The sequence below is a fragment of the Apodemus sylvaticus genome, chromosome 2 (genome assembly GCF_947179515.1).
Source record: "Apodemus sylvaticus chromosome 2, mApoSyl1.1, whole genome shotgun sequence".
Classification (NCBI taxonomy): Eukaryota; Metazoa; Chordata; class Mammalia; order Rodentia; family Muridae; genus Apodemus; species Apodemus sylvaticus.
Window position 1 is genome coordinate 162,003,490 of NC_067473.1, and position 19,315 is coordinate 162,022,804.

Sequence of the window (19,315 nt, forward strand, 5' to 3'; positions counted from 1 at the left end):
GGAAAGAGAACTCTACAACAATCCTTCTGCATGGTTCAACAGATATTGTTCTTCTTAGGTCTGAAACGACCTCCCTCTTAGCTGTTCAGAGCCCATGAGAGGTTTCTTGGGAGCTGAGTGTGCAGCCCCTCTGTCAACCAGCTTGTGACACCCACCCATGCTGACTTCAAGGGCACATAGTGGAGACAGAATCGGGTGAGCAGGGACACTAGTTTGGGGAGTTTCTCATCCACAGCCCTGCCCTTGTGTCTGATACCTGGAGAAAACATTCACACTGATGCATGGCGACCTGGGCTGAACATCATCCAAACAGGCACAGTGAGATAAGAGTGTCTTTCTCAGCTCTGGTGGAAAGCTATGCAGCAGAAGATCACAAACAAATGGCCCATGTACCTACCTTCACTTTCTGGACATCCTGCACCCAAGTGCAATCCAGGTTACTGACTCCATCACTAATTGATTCTTCTAAAACTCTCCTCTAGAATCATTAGATGAACATATGCATAGTTGGCCATAATGCTTATGGTCACTCTGGAACTGAGAAAATGAACACAATCATGTTGAGTTTCCTTTGAGGAAATGGTCATCAAAAAGACGCCTCCCAAAGTATGACAGTAAGATAGATGATTTGAGGCCTGACAGGATCTGACTTTCTGGGAAAATCAGCTATGTGCCTCTCCATACCCTCCACGAAATAACATGATATACCAATTTCCCACTTGGGTTCATGATGAACATAGATAAAACAGAGAAAATGTCAATCCTGTCACCCTAAATTCACAATAAAACCCACTGTTCAGTGTAACAGCCCTTGGAGATGGTGTCTTTAGACAGTATATGAGATCTAAATGACAGAAGTAGAGCCCTTATATAAAGAGAGCATGGGTCTCACCTGCCCCTTCCACCACATGAGGACACAATAGGAAGCACCCATCTATGAACTAGGAAGTGGGCTCTCACCAGACACTGGACCCCATGGCATCTTGATCAGGGCTTCCCCAGCCTTCAAAATGTAAAGGAGGGGACCTCTACAGACTCTATACTACTCCATGTATGGGCCTGGTGATGGAAACCCAGGCCTGCGCTCACAGCAGATCTGCCACCCCCTGTCCATGCTCACAGCAGATCTGCCACCCCCTGTCCATACTCACAGCAGACCTGCCACCCCATGTCCACGTTCACAGCAGACCTGCCACCCCCTGTCCAGCAGGCCCTAGAACATGCTTAGTTTTCCCTGACTCAGTTGCTCACAAAACCACCTGGCAAGCTGGCCTTCAATCTGAGTTCCTGCCTCCATTGTTCTGTTTTTATCCATATTTCATATTCGGCACTTTAGGAAGCTAGAACTCCTACAGATACCAGGAAGAGGGTTTCCTAAGGAGGGACTGAAAAAGAATTGGGGTAGAGGGGCTGAAAAGAGGGAGTTGAAGATTAACCACATTTAGGTCTCATCCCTGAGTTGTTAAAGCTGTCTCTAACTTTTTCCAATAAAGATGCCTGCTCAGTGACCCGGAGGAAATATTGCAGCATCTACCCACATCTCAGCCTTCCAAAGGACAGACTTCAGGAAGAGCTGGACAGCAGGCATCCCAGCACTCTGCAAAAGCCACAGCAGAAAAGTAGGGCAGCCTGGGGCAGTGGGAGGGGGCTAAAGTGGGTTATCCTTTACCCTTTCAACTCTGAGTATCCATAAAAAAATCACCTAGAACATCCTTGATTTCTCATTTTAAAATACCAATGATGGCATGTTACAAAACATTCATTCTGAGGACCTGTGATTGCTGTCGTTAGATGGTTTTCAAAGGTGAGTCATCTTTATAGTCTTCTAAACAGACTACAAGGCTCTAGCAAATCTTGGGTGTTTCTTTTGACATATAACTAGAACTGCATTTCAGATTCATGTTCAGACTCTGGCTTCCCCGGGGGAAGTTTATGCTGACACCCCTCAACCCTTTCCAGACAGCTGAGCAGCTGGGGGAACACAGCCCATCTTTCTCATTTGATCTCTCTCTGTCTCTGTCTGTCTGTCTTTCTCTCTGTCTCTGTCTCTGTCTCTGTCTCTGTCTCTCTCTCTCTGTCTCTCTCTCTCTCTCTCTCTCTCTCTCTCTCTCTCTCTCTCTCTCTCTCTGTGTGTGTGTGTGTGTGTGTGTGTAGGTCAGAGGTAAACTCCAATTCTTGTGTTTCATGTGCCATCTACCTTGTTTTAGAGGCCTGGCTGGCCCTCACTGGCCTGGTTAATCTAAGTTGAATGACCAGAAAACTATAGACACCAGCCTGCTTTTGTCTCCATAACTTGGTATGAAAAGCAAATATCATATGACTAGCTCTCTTATGTAGGTTCTATGGCTCGAACTCAGGTCTTCAGGCATGCACAGCAAGCACTTTACTAACCAAACTATCATCCGTGCCCTGAGACACATTTTTTAAAAAAAAAGAAAAGAAAACCAAGTAGCCTGGAGGGAGGGATGTGAGGCCACTGCCTTTTCACCAAATCCCTGTCTCAGCTGTCATGCTGTATCTAACAATGATTTCATTGATGTCTGAGGCTGGTCTGAGACAGAAATTCTGTCACAGTGCCTACTGCAGACTCTGAGATTTACAGCATCTCTCGGGTCTTCTCGTTTGATTCTAGCTTCAAGTCTTACTGGTGTTATAAAGTGGTTAATTTTTTCTGCAAACTCTGTGCTCTGTAGCAGGTCGCTGGGCTAGGGAAAGACCCACTAACAAACAAAGAATGTGTGCTGTGATCATTGAGAGTAAGCAGCCAGCAGAGGTGGCTCTGCCGTGCTCTCTGCCCCTCTCGGGTGATTAGCATGCAGTTTGCGTCCCTTAAGACAGCCTGAGCGTCAGTCTATCTTCGAGTGATCTACGAGCTGTCACTTGTGCTATTAACAGGCATTCTTCATTTCAGCCCCCTCAGCACATTTAGTTCCTCTTCTGTATGATCACTGTTCTGGCCTTCATTAATAACCACTTCCAAACTCTTTCTGAGCCCTCCTGGGCAGTTTTCTCTTGCGTAATCTTCATGGCCCACCAGGACAAGACTCTGGCCATGGTGATGAAGGACCATTTTCTATCCTAGAAGAAAAACTGCTACCAGGTGGCTTGTGAAGCACAGAACATAGGACAGTTCCCTTCTATAGCAATGATCTTCCATTGACTTCTGTTATTGAGTGATTTGTTGGGAGGCAGGCATGTAAGAGGATCTCGTGTTTTGGAGGGTGTCCATGGTTGAGGAAGGTGTTGTCAGTTCTTTGGACCAGGCTGAGGAAGAAGAAATGGATAGAGATGGAGCAAGCTCCACCTCGCTGATGCCTTTGCTTAGCAAGAATAAGAAGGCTCAAATAACAACATGTAGTAAAGGGTCCCAGAACGGGGATTAACCTGCTACTCATAGATGATTTTAGGCGTGACAGAGCCTGTTGGAACAGTTCAAAGAATGTCAACAAGTAATAATGAAACTTCCCCCATTCTCCGTGTTCTTCCAATTTAAATACTCTGTCTAGTTATTCCCCGCCTGAGTCTCCCCGTCATTAAAGAGAGGGAGCCCTCTGCTCCCCACAGTGGGTTTCGATCTTATTCTCTGGGTTCCATGGGCTTTTACTATGGATGGAGGATGGGATGCAGGAGAAACAACTTTCAAAACTGTTCGTGGTTAGTTAACTCCTTCATGCCCCCACAATGGACTTGCCAGCTGCAGTCTGCAGATCCAGACCATTCCTTTGCATTTGAAGCACTCCGCTCACATCGTATTAATCCAGGCTTTGTTCTTAATAGGTTGCCGCCATGCCCACATTTGGACATTCCTGTCTTGGGATGGTTTTCTTTCATCCCTCCTGTCTCAGGCCAACCAGAAGCCTCTCCATCTTCCCTGGGGAGACTTTCTTCCTGTATTCCAGCCCATATTCTTCCTTTTGATATGTTTCTTCAGCATAAATGGAGTGCTGTCTGAGTCAGGCTCCTTATGTCCCTTACACCGACTTGTCATGATCAGTGTCGTGGTGTACTTTGGCTGTCCTTAAGACAACAGAAAGGGCAGGTCACTGAAAACCTCCCAGATGGGTGTTCTATTGGTGGCATGGGAGGGGAGAATCTGGGGTAGGGGGAGAGGGAGACAGAGATATAGAGACAACAAAGAGAGCGAGGCAGAGACAGAGACACAACGAGACACACAGATGTCAGAGACACAGAGAGAGAGACACACAGAGAAAACCTGAAGAAGAGAGCAGAGCTTAGTCTAGTTGTATTCTTCACATCATCCATTGGGAGCCAGTGGCTATGCCAGCTCTGACCCTCTCAGAAGTTCCAGTGGCATCAGAAACATAACTTGATAGCAGACCTGAAGGTGACAACTCAGTCACCCTGCTTTCCTTATGGAAGGAATCAGAGCCATTCTATGGCACTGCCTTTGATCTCTCTTTCTAACTGCCAGTTATTTCCCTTGCAAACAATGTCCAAAAAAAGAGATAGATGTATCCATGGACCAGCGGGAAACAGCAAGCCAATTTGGAGCCAACTTTGGTCAAGGAAATGGTACAATCTCCCTGTAATGTGATTAAGTCAAAATTACTTCCAAACGGAGATGTAATTATGACAGCAACCTCTTTGGGGCAGGCTGAGATTTATTCTTTTTTGGAGAGCCAAGACTGGATTTAGCTTTTCATGAGCCTGAGGCAGTGAAGATATGGGGCAACTTGGAATGTTTTCTTTCACAGACAAACATTCCAAGCAAAGAAGAAAGCTGAAGATGGTCTAAGGAAAGCTGTGCTGACAGGGGAGCTTGGGGAAATGAGCTGTGGTTCCAACCCTTCAGGTGCAAGGGATGGGCAGAAGCACGGGAAGAACCCTCTTCTGTGGCCAGCCCTGGAGAGTTCATGGTTCTGAGAACAGATGCAATGACATCATTATATATAGGTTGTGTGCGGAACATCTTCAGAACCACTATTCCAGCTGGTGTAACATTATATTGATGCAAAAATATAGGATGTCCCCAAAAGGAACTTCTGACATGGAATACTTATTAGGAGCTTGGAACTAGACCAAACATGTACCACTTATGATCTCATCCTTGTAACAGCCCAGTGGCTGCATGCTCTACACATTCTACAAAAGAAGAAACAACCTCAGAGAAACAGTGAGTGACTCAGAGCACCCACTACATAAAAGACAAAGGCAGAATGTTGTGCTGCCCCTACATCTTGTTCTTGTGCCTCCTAATCCAGTCCTTCAGACCAAATAGAAATAGGCCCAAAGCTTTGGATCTTCTTGTACTGTGTGTGGGCCTCCATCATGGCATTCATTAGACTTGGCTACAATTGCTTATTTGCTTGTCTTTTGTCTGCCAGACAGTAAATGGTCTAAAGTCACTGAATCCTGGCATTTAGCAAGATACTCTCCTGTGTGAGGTTCTGCAGAAACAAACCTGAGAGAAAGATCTGTGTATTATTGATTTAAGAGTGTTCTTTGGATTCAGTAAATGGAGGAGGACGAGTAAGCAGAAATCCAATAGTCAACATTAGTCAGATCATGGAAAGAAAGAAAGAAAGAAAGAAAGAAAGAAAGAAAGAAAGAAAGAAAGAAAGAAAGAAGGAAGGAAGGAAGGAAGGAAGGAAGGAAGGAAGGAAGGAAGGAAGGAAGGAAGGAAGGAAGGAAGGAAAGAGGAGAGAGGGAGAGAGGGAAAGATGGGATGGATGGAGGGAGAGAAAGAGAAAGAGGGAGAGAGAGAAGGAAGGAGGGAGGGAGGGAGAGAGAGAAAGAAAGAAAGAAAGAAAGAAAGAAAGAAAGAAAGAAAGAAAGAAAGAAAGAAAGAAAGAAAGAAAGAAAGAAAGGTGAGAGAGGGAGAGAGGGAAAGATGGGATGGATGGAGAGAGAGAGAGAGAGAGAGAGAGAGAGAGAGAGAGAGAGAGAGAGAGAACATTATAACTCAGAATTCATGGCCCCTGAAGGGAAGGAAGCTACAAGCTGCCCTTGGAGCAAGATAGGATGGGATTTTAAGCTTTCAGGCCTTCCCTGATTCTACCATACAAGGGCAGCCCTATAAGGAGTGAACAAATTATTAGTGACAAAGCAATCTAAAGCTGGGAGTTGGGGATGCAGAGATATGTGAGCAGGACACTGAGCTTTCAAGTGTGGATGAAAAGTCTGATACTGAGCAAGACCTCAGTCGTGGTTTCTTTTCTCATAAACTGCCTGCCCTTCTAGCAAGGTATGTCTCACATATTTTGTTTCCCGATCCCCTTCCTAACCATATTCCTAGATTCACAGTCACATACCACTTGACATTGAAATTTCTGGCCTGTGTATGAAGAAGCCAGGACAGTCAACTAGCAAGGAAAGTGAAAGGAATTCTCCTAGCCTTGGGGAGGTTTCAGCATCCCGTTGTCTAGAAACCAAATGTGCCCTTGAGAAAACTCAAGGGCAAAATCCAACTCTGTGGGAGTTCTGAAAATATCTATCCATCCCCTCTTTCTTCTTCTAATACAGGCTCAGAACCAGAGCTCTGGGAGCAATGACTTGCATGCAGCTAGCGTATTTCAGATCAGTGGTCTCAAGTAACAGGTGTTGGGACTGGGGATGGAAAAATAGGGTTAAGAAGACAAGCAGGACCAGAGTCCATGGCTTTGTCCTGCTAAGACCTTCCCATCAGAATTATCCACCTGGGGAATCAAGTAGGGACACATTATCTGCCATCCCCTTCCCCACCATCTTGGAGGTTAGCCATGCCACAGTCTCTGAATTCTGAATAGGAATCTCAGGTCATACAGACAGTATATTTCTAGGACCTTGTTGTCATAGCAGTAGGTCTAGGCCATGTGGTAGGGGACTGGATGCATCCAATGAATATTCTGTAGATTCCTTGAGAATCTGCCCATGGCTGAGCCTTCCACTTCTGTGTCTGGAGTTCACTATGAACAGAACAAAGAACTGGCTCACTGACTTGGATGATTTAGAGAAGCCAAAGGGACTGCTTCACAGAAGGAGGAAGAGAAAGAGGAGGAGGAGGAGAAGGAGTAGGAGGGGGACGAGGACGAGGATGAGGATGAAGAAGAAGGAGGAGGAGGAGAAGAAGAGAAGGAGGAGGATGAGGAGGAGGAGAAGAAGAGAAGGAGGAGGATGAGGAGGACGAGGAAGAGAAGGAGGAGGAGGAGGACAAGGAAGAGAAGGAGAAGGAGGAGGACGAGGAGGACGAGGAGGAGGACGAGGAGGAGGAGGAGGAGGAGGAGGAAGCCAGATTGGTTGACTGACATTCTCCATGGAATTCATGTTTGGAGATTCTGCCACTTAATTATTTTTCAGAGTTTCCAGGGCTCTTAAGAAAATCTTTTACAGTACCTACCCTTGCTGACACCCAAGTCGAGGAACCAACCCTACCTTCAAATCCAGCTACTCTTGAAACAGACCATTCCACCATGTTTTCCCTCCCATCTATGGATCTCACTGTGCTCACTGCAACAGGGCGAAGGAGTCTTGGGTGTGGAGGAGGCAAACGGAGGTCTGTATCCCCAGGCAAGTCCACAGACACTGGCTCAGCTTCCTAAAACATTGGGAATTGGGAGCAAGAACAGGGAGGTGACTCTGGTGAACAGAGAGTGGGCGTGGTCAGATGACAGGATAAGTTAGCAAAGAGGAGAACAAAGGAGTGTGGAGGTCTCCTTGGAGGAGATGCAGGAGGATGCTAAAGTCAGGTCTCCCTCCTGGGGTGGCAGGGGGATTATAAACCTTTTGAACTGGATAACAGCCAAGCTGCCCCCTCTGCCTAACAGCTTTGCTTCCCAGCCGGGGTTTGGCAACAGGACAAAGGCTCTTCTTCCTTTTTCCTGGCACCATTAGCCTATATCAATAGGTATCTTCCTCTAAGACAGGAATAGGGAAACCCTCTGAAACAAAGCCACTTGTGCTTTCAGGGTCTCAGTTCTGCCAAAGTTACAGTTGATTCAATGATGATGCTGCCTCCACCTATTCCACTTCGAGCCCTAACCCCTGACACTCTGATTATCCTTCCTAAATAACTATCAGAACTATCCTGTTGTCCCCTTTGTCAATGTCGCTTCAGTTTTAGCTACCTTCTCAGGTCATGTGATGGAATAAAAGAATCACCATACGTGCATGTCAAGGGCCTCTGTTCAAAAGCCAGCCTGTCCACCTGCTGGCTTTGGGAGCCTGAGAGTTTCCTTCCTTTCCTGCCTCCTCCCCAGCCTTCTCTTCCAGCATCCTGCAACTGCTGTGTGACCATGCACTCTGTATCCACCAGCCAGGAGGAACTGTGTGTGCTTCCTGCCTCTCATCCCCCACCTTCCTCCCTGGCAAGATGCCTCAGAACCTACAATAGCCTTTAGCATCTCTCGGTTCCGGACCCAGTAAGGTTTTGCCTTGAGATCTAGACTCAGAAGCTGGTTTGTCCATCAATGAATGAAGACTAGAGGGAAGAATCGGGCTCTTGTTTACACAGAATGGAGTCAGATGTCTATACAGGCAGGTTATACATGATGGATTCAACCAACTGAAGGATAAAAATATTTTTTGTGTATGTCCATATTGATTACATTCAGATTCTGTTCCCTGGTCAATACTTCCTAAAGTGTTTACATTGTAGTGGATATTACAGGTAATCTTCAGATGATTGGAAGTGCACATTAATAGTTTACACCACAGAGTTGCTTGTACATCCATGTTAACTACAACACTCTTCACAACAAACAAACTCTGGAATTGGCCTAGGTGTCAGTCAACAAATGAATGGATAAAGAAAATGTAGCATATATACACAATGTAATTTTTGAGGGGTGGGGATAAAAATATTGTTATATCAGTTGCTGGGAAGTATATGCAGCTATAGATCATGTTAAGTGAAAGAAGGCAGATTAAAAAAAGACAAATGTCACATATTTCTCTCATTTGGGAATCCTGGTTCTTATGTAGATTGATAGAGCCATTTACATACTCATATATGGCTATATATTTCTGTGTCTGTATCTAAGGAAATGATAGAAGTAAGGAGACTCATAGGGAACAAGGAAGGGAAAGAGAAAAGGAAGGAAATGGGAGTGGAGCAGAAGATGGCTGACACAATACGCTTGAAAGAAATGACTGTTATAAAGCCTATCATTGAACACAACGATTATGTACCAAGAAACGCATCTTAAAACATGTAAAAATGCATAGGAGGTTGTGTATAAACGATATGCAAATATCACACCATTTTCTATGGGGAACTTGAGCATCTATGAAGTTTAGTATCTACACACACACAATCTTTAGAAGCAATGCTCACAAGATACTAAGAGGCTGCTGCCCTAACAGATGATCCAGGGGATGCCAAGGAGGTGAAAGTTATTAATGTGGTGCATGTCCCAGCCAAAAGATGTAAAAGAGATGGAGAGACAAGGATAATTATCTATGGCCTCGGGCATGCATCCTAAATGTAGTGTCCTGGTAGAAAATTTAGGCAGGATAACAGATCAGGATAAGTAAAAAAGGAACTTACTTACTTTCAGTTCCCAAGAGGAAGAGGGTGTCATGGTATCAGAGGAAGTCTGTGGTCAATCCAGAGACAGAGGAGGATGGATGTGGACAAACATTTGTGTTGTCCCAGGGAAGGCGAGTGCAAGGCAAAACAAGCAGGTTCCAGATTGGCTAGCCTAAGCTACCTTTGCAAGCTCTTGGGTTTTGGGATTGTCCTCCATTTTCTGGAAGCTAGTTTTGGGCATGATTAGTTCATGCAAATCTTAGCCTGTATGTAAAAAAAATATTACTAGAGATGTGGTTGGAGTGTGGGCTACAGTTGGGTTGACAATAGGAATTTTTGGAACATGGTATCTCCAGGGCCAACAACACCTTGGATTTCAATACATTGAAATGCATAAAATAAAAGACATGGATAATGCAGCATGGTCAGTAAAGAAAAGAAATGAGGGCATTGCTAGCGGAAGCCATGGGAAGTTAACCTTTGTGCGCTGTGTGGTGTATAGTTCTATCCCAGGGGTGAAAGGACATATATTGAAACTGGAGCAACCAATATACCCCAGGGGAGAGCAAGCAAAAGAAAGCCTCTGGAGTTCACATGTACCTGTGAATGTAGAACATAATCCTGTCCGTAATCAATGCTTACAGGGATCAATACCCTTGATCCAAACATAATTCCAGCTGTTCAAGCAATTCTAACATGACTATGAATAATGAATACACTAATAGTGTTCTCTTTTTATCATAAATTGAATTGTTAATATGAAGGACAAGCATTCATGTGAACAGGACAAGGGGATGAATTCCCTTTTCAAAATGGCAAGTGTGTTACTAGTGTATCCCCACCTCAGGTCATAAGCAGGCTTCTCAATGATACGAACTGTAACTGGAGTTACAGGTAACTCCATTTGATCCTTGTCTTCTGCTGTCCCTTACACATAAAGCAAGGGGGTGTGACATATAACTCTTTGAAAAAATAAAATATAGACATATGGGTGAGGTCCATGCATCATATATAAGATTGTATGACATTCCACAGGGCCAGCTTGTTTCCATAGATAACTCACACAGTAATATTCCAGTCTTTCATCTGAATTTACATAGTGCAGGAATATTGTGCCTTAGGGAAACAGCCCTATTTCCCCTTTCCTGAATCCATACTTCTCACAGGGAGAGGACATATCCTCCTTCCTGCTCTCATGCAACTCATTTTACCCTCTTGTGTATTCCTAGGTATGTGTGTGGCTGTGCACATGTGGAGAGCTGTGGTAGAGACCGGGATGTCTCTCTACCTTACTATTTGAGAAAGAATCTCAACTGACCCTGGAGCTCTCTGATTAAGCTAGGCTAACTGACCTCTAAACTCCAAGGACCTGCCTATCTCTGTCTGTCTCCCCAGTGCTATGATTGTTGATGCAATTGAGCCATTGCATCTGACTGTTTCTGTGTGTTCTGCAGCTCTGAATTCAGCTTCCCAGGCTTGTAGAGTAGCATGTTACCACCTGAGCCATCTCCGTAGCTCCTTTCATTCTTTTGGTTTATATAATGAATATTGGTGTATATTCATTGCACTCAGTTTAGGAGTCACAGTGGCAAATGCCTTGCCCACATTCATTCCCTCACATTTCTCCCTTGTCCTCTTCCCTCACCACACATACTACTTTCTATTATTCTTCTAGTCTCCTTCTGATTTCACTATACATATGCATGTGCATGTATATGCATAAAATGTATTTGATGTATCTATAAAGGATTCTAGCTCATTTGTGGGTAGAAACCATGTTGTAATTTGGATATCAACCAAATTCTATAGGTACCTTATGAGGTTAGAATTCAGCCTACTTTGGAAAGGTAGAGTATTAAAAGTATGGATGGAGCCGGGTTCTTCAAACCCTGTAAGAGCAATCATTGGTGGCCCAGAGCCAAGGCCATTTGGCAGCCCTTGAGCCACCGCTCAGCATGCTTGACAGGGCGAGGGCTTGTTGAGGGCTGTAAGGGGTAAAGCAGGGGTGGAGCTCAGATTGTTCCTACTGGGCAGTTGGCAAAGACACTTTCCAGTCTGTGGTGATGCTCCTTGATCAATACAAATAAGGGACAAGAGAGAAAACATCTTGCCTGCTGACTGGTTCAGCCCACAGCGCTTTGGGAAGATTGCTTGTCTAAATATCATGTCTAGCAGGAGAGGTATAACCAAAGCACTGGGAAGTATGCTTTCTGATATTTTGTCAGGCTGTATAGGCACTTACCTCTCTCTCTTCCACAGAGAAAAGGGATTTGTCTGCTTGGGTATAGCATACCCAAGCATATGTGGGTATCCACATATGTGGATATGTGCTTAAGAATCTGCAGGTAGAATCCAGTCATGGGATATTGCAAGCCTGAGAATTCTCCAGGATCTAGGGATCATTCTCACCTAGGTTCTAATTCTTTCTCTGTGGAAAGCTGAATATCAGTGGATGGAGTTCAAGGCAGAGAGAGGGACTCCCATGCCTGAGCTCTGTTGGCAGGTTCTGTGGCATGAATGTACGGGGTTGCTAAAATGCCAGGTCTTACTTTTCATAACTAAGAACTTTGATCTCAGTTACATATCAAAGCATGAACTTTCCATGGTATCCATTAGAATAATCTCTGTAAAGTGTCTAGGAATCTTAGCTAGATCTCTACAGCATAACATACAGAGCTGTCCACTAATAACCAAACTCAGTTTATAATCAAAGATGAAAACCCAGATGTGTGTCCTAATAAGGCCTAAGAGTCCCAAGGGAGGCAATGTGCAGGCTGGGGAACCAGAATGGCAAGATGGGGCCCCTCTAGGAGGCCCTATGTGGGAGGAGCCCCTGACTGCACCCCTGGGCTCTGCCCAGCTGTCAAGTGTAGGTGTTGCCAGCAGGAGGGCCCTCCCCTCTCTCTTGATTGGCACATCTTGATTAGATGGAGCCAGCTGGACTACTCCACCCACGTGGGAAAAATTGGAAAGTGTGGTACATGGTTTTGGACAAGGATGTCTTTGAATGTTTCGCTTAGGTTTACTCAATGACCTTTAAAGAGTTTTGAAATGAGAAATAAAAAGAACAATATCTTAGGGGTAGGGATTTGCCTGCAGACTGTTGAGCCTGAAGTTCACAGATTCCCCTTATGCATATGAGTGGACAGATCTCTTTTCTCTGTGGAAGAGAGAGAAAGATAAGCACACATGCAGTCAAACAGAAAGACATAAAACATGCTTCCCAGTGCTTCAGTTTTGGTTTCTATCCTCTTTCAAGGGTATTCTTTATCTCGTCTTTCTTAGCCCTGTCAAGAAACAGCAGCAGATACAAAAAAAATCTAGGGGAAAATTATGCCTTTCCTGCTAGGCACAAGCCTCATATTTGAACAATGGCAATTTACTTTAAAGTAGATCGGGGAAAAAACTTGACTGTTCTGTCCAAGAAAGATTATGGAGACTGGGAGAGATGTGGGGGACACTGGCTAGTCTGAAGGCATCACATCCGTAGACACTCCAGGCAAACAGCTCTTCCATTTCCTCAGGCTCACCGCTTTTCAACTGAGGTGCTTTGCTGCACATTTTCCTGTCCTAGAACATAGCCTCGGCATTTCTACTCACAGGGCCTCTGCTAGGCCAGAAGCCGTGAGAGCAAACTCACCCCCTGAGCTCTTATTGCCTCTGTTCTCCTATCCTTGAGCTTCTTCCCATTGAATTCCGTGGAAGCCTCCCCATCCTGGACTTCTCTGACATTTTTATAGATTATTCATTAAAACCAGGACTACTGAACCACCTTTCCAGAGGTTGTCCAGGTTCTACCCCAGAAGAATAGGGAAAAAAACTTAAGTGTCTCGCCCTTGTTCAAGGATCCTGGCATTTGCGTGTCTTTAGCTCTGAGGTCCTGTCTTCTATATTGACAGACATGATTAACTAGACATGATTTCTAGGTCGGTAGTATAACAAGAGAAAGCGCCAGATATGGTGGTCTAAATGTCTCCCTAAGTTTGGAACATTTGAATACTTAGCTCCCAATTGGTGACTGTTTGGAGAGGATTAGGAGGGGTGGCTGTGCTCAAGGAAGTAACGTCACTAGGGGCGGGTTTTAACTCGGGCCATTTGTATTATCTCTCTGTGTTTCCTAGCTGTGTTTTGAGCTCTGAGCTGCTACTCTAGCTGCCCGCTGCCTACTGCCTCCTCTTGGCCATCATGGAGTCCAAGTCATAAACTCTTCCTTTTAAAGTTCCCTTGGTTATGATATTTTATCACAGTACTAGAAGAGTAAATCATAGGGAAGTTAGCACCAGAGAATGAGCTATTGCTTTGAAGAACCTGACCATGTTGAGTTTTTGGAGAGATGATAAAACTTTGGAACTAGAAAAGTGGCTGACCACTGTATATAGAATTTAATGAGATGCACTAGGAGGACCTTGGAGAACAGTAGTGCTGGTGGCATTGTGGTCTATGGAAACCGGACTCAAGAGGTTTCATAAGGGAATAATATTACGAAGCAGGCTAGAAACTGTTATTGTGATATTTTAAAAAAAATGATGGCTGCTTTCTCTCCTTGTCTTAAGAACTTGCCTGAAGTTAAGGCAGAGGGTATTTCAATGAGCTATTGAATGGTTACTAATGATAATTCTTATGTAGGTTTACAGATAAAATGAGAAAATAAGGAAAAATAAATACAAAATGTACAGTTTGGAGAGATAAAAGACACTGGCAAGGTTAATGCTAAAGCCAAGACTTGTGCTAGAGGAGAGGCTATAGCTGTAAAGGAGATTAGGAAAGACCAAATCCACACAGGAGCAAAAAGAAGAATACCTCCAGGGAAAGACCCCATCCAGCTATGCTTCAAGCTTGTGAAAGGAAAAGGACTAAGGAATGTTCTACTTTTAGGAAGGAACAACAAACTAAAGCTAATACAATTGTGATTTCAGATAAATACAGACCATCCCAATTGGCGGGCAAACTTAGTAAGGTGTTCATGACATTCAAACTCATGAAAGTTTAAAGAGTAAAGGCATCTTCCTTGGTTTCAGAGAGTTGCTGAAGTCAAACAAAGTGTGGTAGAGAAGTCCCTGTGTGAAGGCCACGAAAGGAAAGAGACTAGGATAGACCATGGCATGAAGCTATAAAAATGAAACCTGATTGCATAGAAACGCTAGGATGCTGGACATGACAGAGTTGTAGGATATCTGCTGAGGAGAGCTATAGACAGGGAGTAGAATAAGCCAAAAAAGAAAATGTGGTAGGTACCAAAGGTGGAAGGGCGGGTCTCTCAGCCTTTTGATATTGGACATGGAGTTAGAGCATTTGAAGTTTGCTCTGCTGGTCTTCACTGTGTCCCCATTCTTCCTTTGGGAGTGGTAATAAGTATTCTGTGCCAATATATGCTGTAAGTATCCAATTTGCTCTTTGTTTTCATAGGCAGTTCCAGTTAAGAGACGGCCATGAGTCTCAGTAGAGACTTTGAACTTTTAAACGATGTTGAGGACTTTAAAAGGCTATGGAGACTTCTGAAATTGGACTAAATGCATTTTGCATGATGATATATGACTGTGAGACTTTGGGAAGCAGGAAGTAGCATGTGGTGGTTTGAGAGAGCTATCTGCTATGAGTCTCAAGCATTTGATGACTTGGTCCACATTGGTGGCTCTTTGGAGAGGATTAGGAGGTGTGGCCTTGCTGGAGAAACTATGTCACTTGGGGGGCAGGTGTTGAGGTTCCTAAAGACTTAAGCCATTTAGAGTTAGCTCTCTGTTTCCTGATAGCAGTTTGAGGTGTCAAACACTGCCTGCTGCCTGATATCTATCTCTGGTCTGCCATCATGGACTCTTAACCCTCTTGAACCATAATATTCAAATTTGTCACAGCAACAGAAAAGTAACCAATGCAACAGCTGTATTAGTAGAGAGAAGGGGTTACTCCTGGGATTCTAGCCCACTGAATTTCAAGAGTCCCTCTATGACCTTTTCTGTTTAGGAAACACATGGGGGGAAAGACCCTTCATGACACTAGAGCTAAGAAATAGCTGCTTCCCTTGGGATCATGCTCTGGCCTGTGGACTGACATCTGAGATGCCACTTTTCACTCTAGCTTCCCTAGAAGGACCAGGGACTTGGGCAATCTCATCATCTTCACTGGCGATGCTTGATCCTCACCATGGCCAAGGCCAGCTGAACCAACAGTGTCCTCACTTCTCCATTCTACCTTCGTTTAGAGGAATGGAATGTGTGCTGTGAGGCTGAGAGGAGAGAAAGATCTGGAGAAGTTCTCCCTTTGTCTAGTCTTCTAAGCTATCCTGTCTCAACCCTGACTTGCTGTTCAGTCAGAAACCAGAAGGTTACAAGGAAAGAAAAGAAGCTTTAGAAGTTTCTGGCCTAACGCTTTCTCTTAGTGGTTTGGTAGGAATGGGATCAGATCCCAAGAGCATGGATTATTATTTTAGTTTATTTTAACTAACACTCAGGGTTGCAGCATAGCTCCCAATGGTGAGGTTCTTCTTCTACTGTCATTCCCCAGAGAAAAAGCAAATAAAGTGAATAATCATTGTCCACTTCATTTTGGAAGTGAAGGTGTTTAGCTCTGTTTTGTCTAAAGGCATGAGGTTTAAAATATAACCTATATATCGTTTAAAAAGTAGGGGATAGAGATGGCTCTACTGAACAAATAAATAATAGTTCTTTGGTGACCTCTTTTGTTTGCATGACAAAACAGGACAAAAAGCCAAACCAAACCAAAACTATGACACCTGAACAGAGAAATAGCTCTTTTCTGTGGGTCCTGCAGAATGGACTTCAGAGAAGAAGTTGGGGAGAACACTAAAGCACTTAGAACACATAAGCTTTTAGCAAATGAGCTTTTGGCAAACTCCAATAATTTCAAAACATTCCTAAGACTGCCATTGAGGGTTTTACCCTGCTGTCTAGAGATGGGGAAGGCAGGAGGAGCCTTTGACATTTCTGCCTCAAATGCTTATCAAAATTCGAACCTTGGCCCTGTCTCTTTCTTAGATGGGTTGCAAGGAAAGAAAATAACTGTTAGTTTCAGTACTCAGAAAGCCCCATCTGAGAAGCAGAAGTCTTTCAACATATACACGCAATGCAGGCATAGGAGAATGAGCAGCCAAGGCTTTGCAGCAGGGTGTTGAGTTACTCATATCTCTCCTTGTCTATGAGGTTTCCCCTGCAGGCTCTCATTTAAAACATGGTAGAAAGTCACTATCTTCCTGCCTCCAGGACTGCGGATAAGAAAATACGAGGACATAAAGTGGAAATAAGAAACAGACAAACACAGGAGATTATGGTTCCCTAAAGAATGACACAGGGCCTTCCCCTCATCCTGACAGCAGGGCCTGAGTCTGCACCTCCCACAGTTGCTTGATTTAGAGATCCTGTGGAGGAGTCCTTGCTGATCCCTCGAGACCCACGGGGCTATTTACAGCTCTCCGGTTGTCTCTCCCAAGGCCAGGACTTGAGCATCAAAGCAACCAGGGAGCCTTGCTTGCTTTTTTTCTGTGTTCCCTTTAGAGCTTAGGAGCCAGTCCCCACTCCCAAAGCCTCTTCCCTCAGCCAATGGCTCAGAGATGCTTAGACATTCAGTGCCCTCACGGGTCATTTATGATCTCCCCAAAAGCCCAGGTAATGGGGTCTCTCTGCAACTTACTCAGGGTAACATGACAGATTGATGGCCAAGCCCACAGATAGGTGACACAACATTACATATTGCACTGGTTTGCATGAATAATGTCCTTCATGGGCTCAGATATTTGAACACTTGGACCCCAGTTGGGGTGCTGGTTGGAGAGGTTGTGGAACCTTTGAGAAGTGGAGCCTTGCTGGAGGAAGGAAGTACACTACTGGGGCAGCCTCATCTCCTTGACTGGTCCATTATCTTTGCTTCAGATATATCCTCAGCCTCCTTCTCTGACCATCATGCCTGCCACTTGCTGTTATTTCTTTCCATGATGTACTCCTGCACCTTTGAAATCAAAAGCAAAATAAACTCGTTCTATAAGTTGCTTTTGGACAGTGTTTATCCCAGCAATAGGGAAACACAGCTAAGACACACACACACACACACACACACACACACACACATACACACACACACTCATACACATCTCCACCCATTGGTAAATAACCTACTAACCCCAGGCAAACTTGTAACTGGTGCCTGTACTCCAGAGACCTTCTGCATTCCAAGTACTAGATCTGACTTTGGAATCTTCCGTCTTCACTCAAGTAGTCTTTATTGTTGTTTTGTTTTGCTTTTTCTTATTTCCCTTGTACCCTAAACCAATTTGTCCCTGTCCATGGCCTGCCACATGTTACAAGTAAAGTTTGTGGCAAACTCCTCGGACATGGCTAAGTTATGAGATTTGCCATCAGAAAAGCCAAAGCTTCCTTGGCTGTGTGAGTGATCACAATTAACTTAGATCGTGCCAGGGTGGGAAGACAGGAGTGGGTAAGTGGGGGAGCACCCTCATAGAGGCTGGCGGAGGGGGGATGGGATAGGGAGTTTCCAAAGGTGAGACCTGGAAAGGGGAAAACATTTGAAATGTAAATAAAGAAAATATCCAGTTAAAAAGAAAAAAATGAAATAACAGTAACAACCTTGTGCTTGTACAGACCGCACCTGTAAATCAGTTGTGCAAAGAAGTGCTAGAGACCACAGCGTCGTGCTTGACACTTCTGTGTTTCTTCTACCTTGTCCACCAAAGGCTAGTTTCCCCCAAATGTTGAGATTTCTTATAGAAATGAGCACATGAAGGTGGTGGTATCTGGGTTGGGGCTGCACTGCTCATTGACAGATGCTGCTGCTTCATCCATATTATCTGTGGAGCCTTAGGAGAATAGGAGACAGTTTTCCGTTGTTCTCAGAAGAATATAAACTGGAGAGTTGGCTGGCCTTGAGGACCTCAGAATATCTGCTTTCTGTTGGCCACTCTTTCTTGTCTTCCCCATCAAGGTCTTGTTTGCTCTGTTTCTGGCTGCAGATCTAGATGCCTGGGTCAAACCCACTCTGCTATTCCATGGCAGGAAATTATTGACGCATAGCACAAGCCCATAATAAATAGCTTGCATCCTAAAACACAAGTCCTCCACAGCACTCCTGCATTTGGAAAACCCTGAGGCATTTGGAACTTGCTGTCCAGAATATATTTGGTATCTTGCTGTTGCCTCCCCTTCTTGAACAGCACAGGACACAGTCCGGGCACGATAGCCTACCACCTGGCAGGAACCTGGTAATGTCACCCACAGACTACCCACTCAGGGTAGCCCATCAGATTGATTTTACATTGTATGCTCAAAATCTTTTGATGAGATGTTAAAATTAATATATTTGAAACACCATGTTCAAACACAAACAAAAGGGGCAACTTTCAACGAATCAAGTTGCACAGTTCCCAAGCAATCAAGACTGCAAATTGATCCATCACCATTATGAGCCAGGGCAACAATGCCAGTGTTGCCCCAGTCCCAGTGTGCCCTGTGCAATTTTCTTATCTTAATCCCAACCCCGATTGCTAAAGCTGTGTGCACAGGATTAAAGACAGAGTGAAGAGGAAATGGACATCCGTGCAGACCAGAGCTCAGCACTGGCCGTGTATCCTCCTCCTGCCAGTGTGACATGTTTCTTGGGGATGCTTTTTAAGAAACCCTGCTTCAGACGTCAGTTACTCACACTGACTTTCGTACTCAGGCATTGTCTTAGTTGCGGTTTCTATTCCAGGAAACACCATGACAAAAAAGCAACTTAGGGAGGAAAGGATTTATTTGGCTTTTACTTCCATCATTAGAGGATCAGGAAAGGAACTCAACAAGGTAGGAGTTGATGCAGAGACCATGGAGGTATGCTGCTTACTAG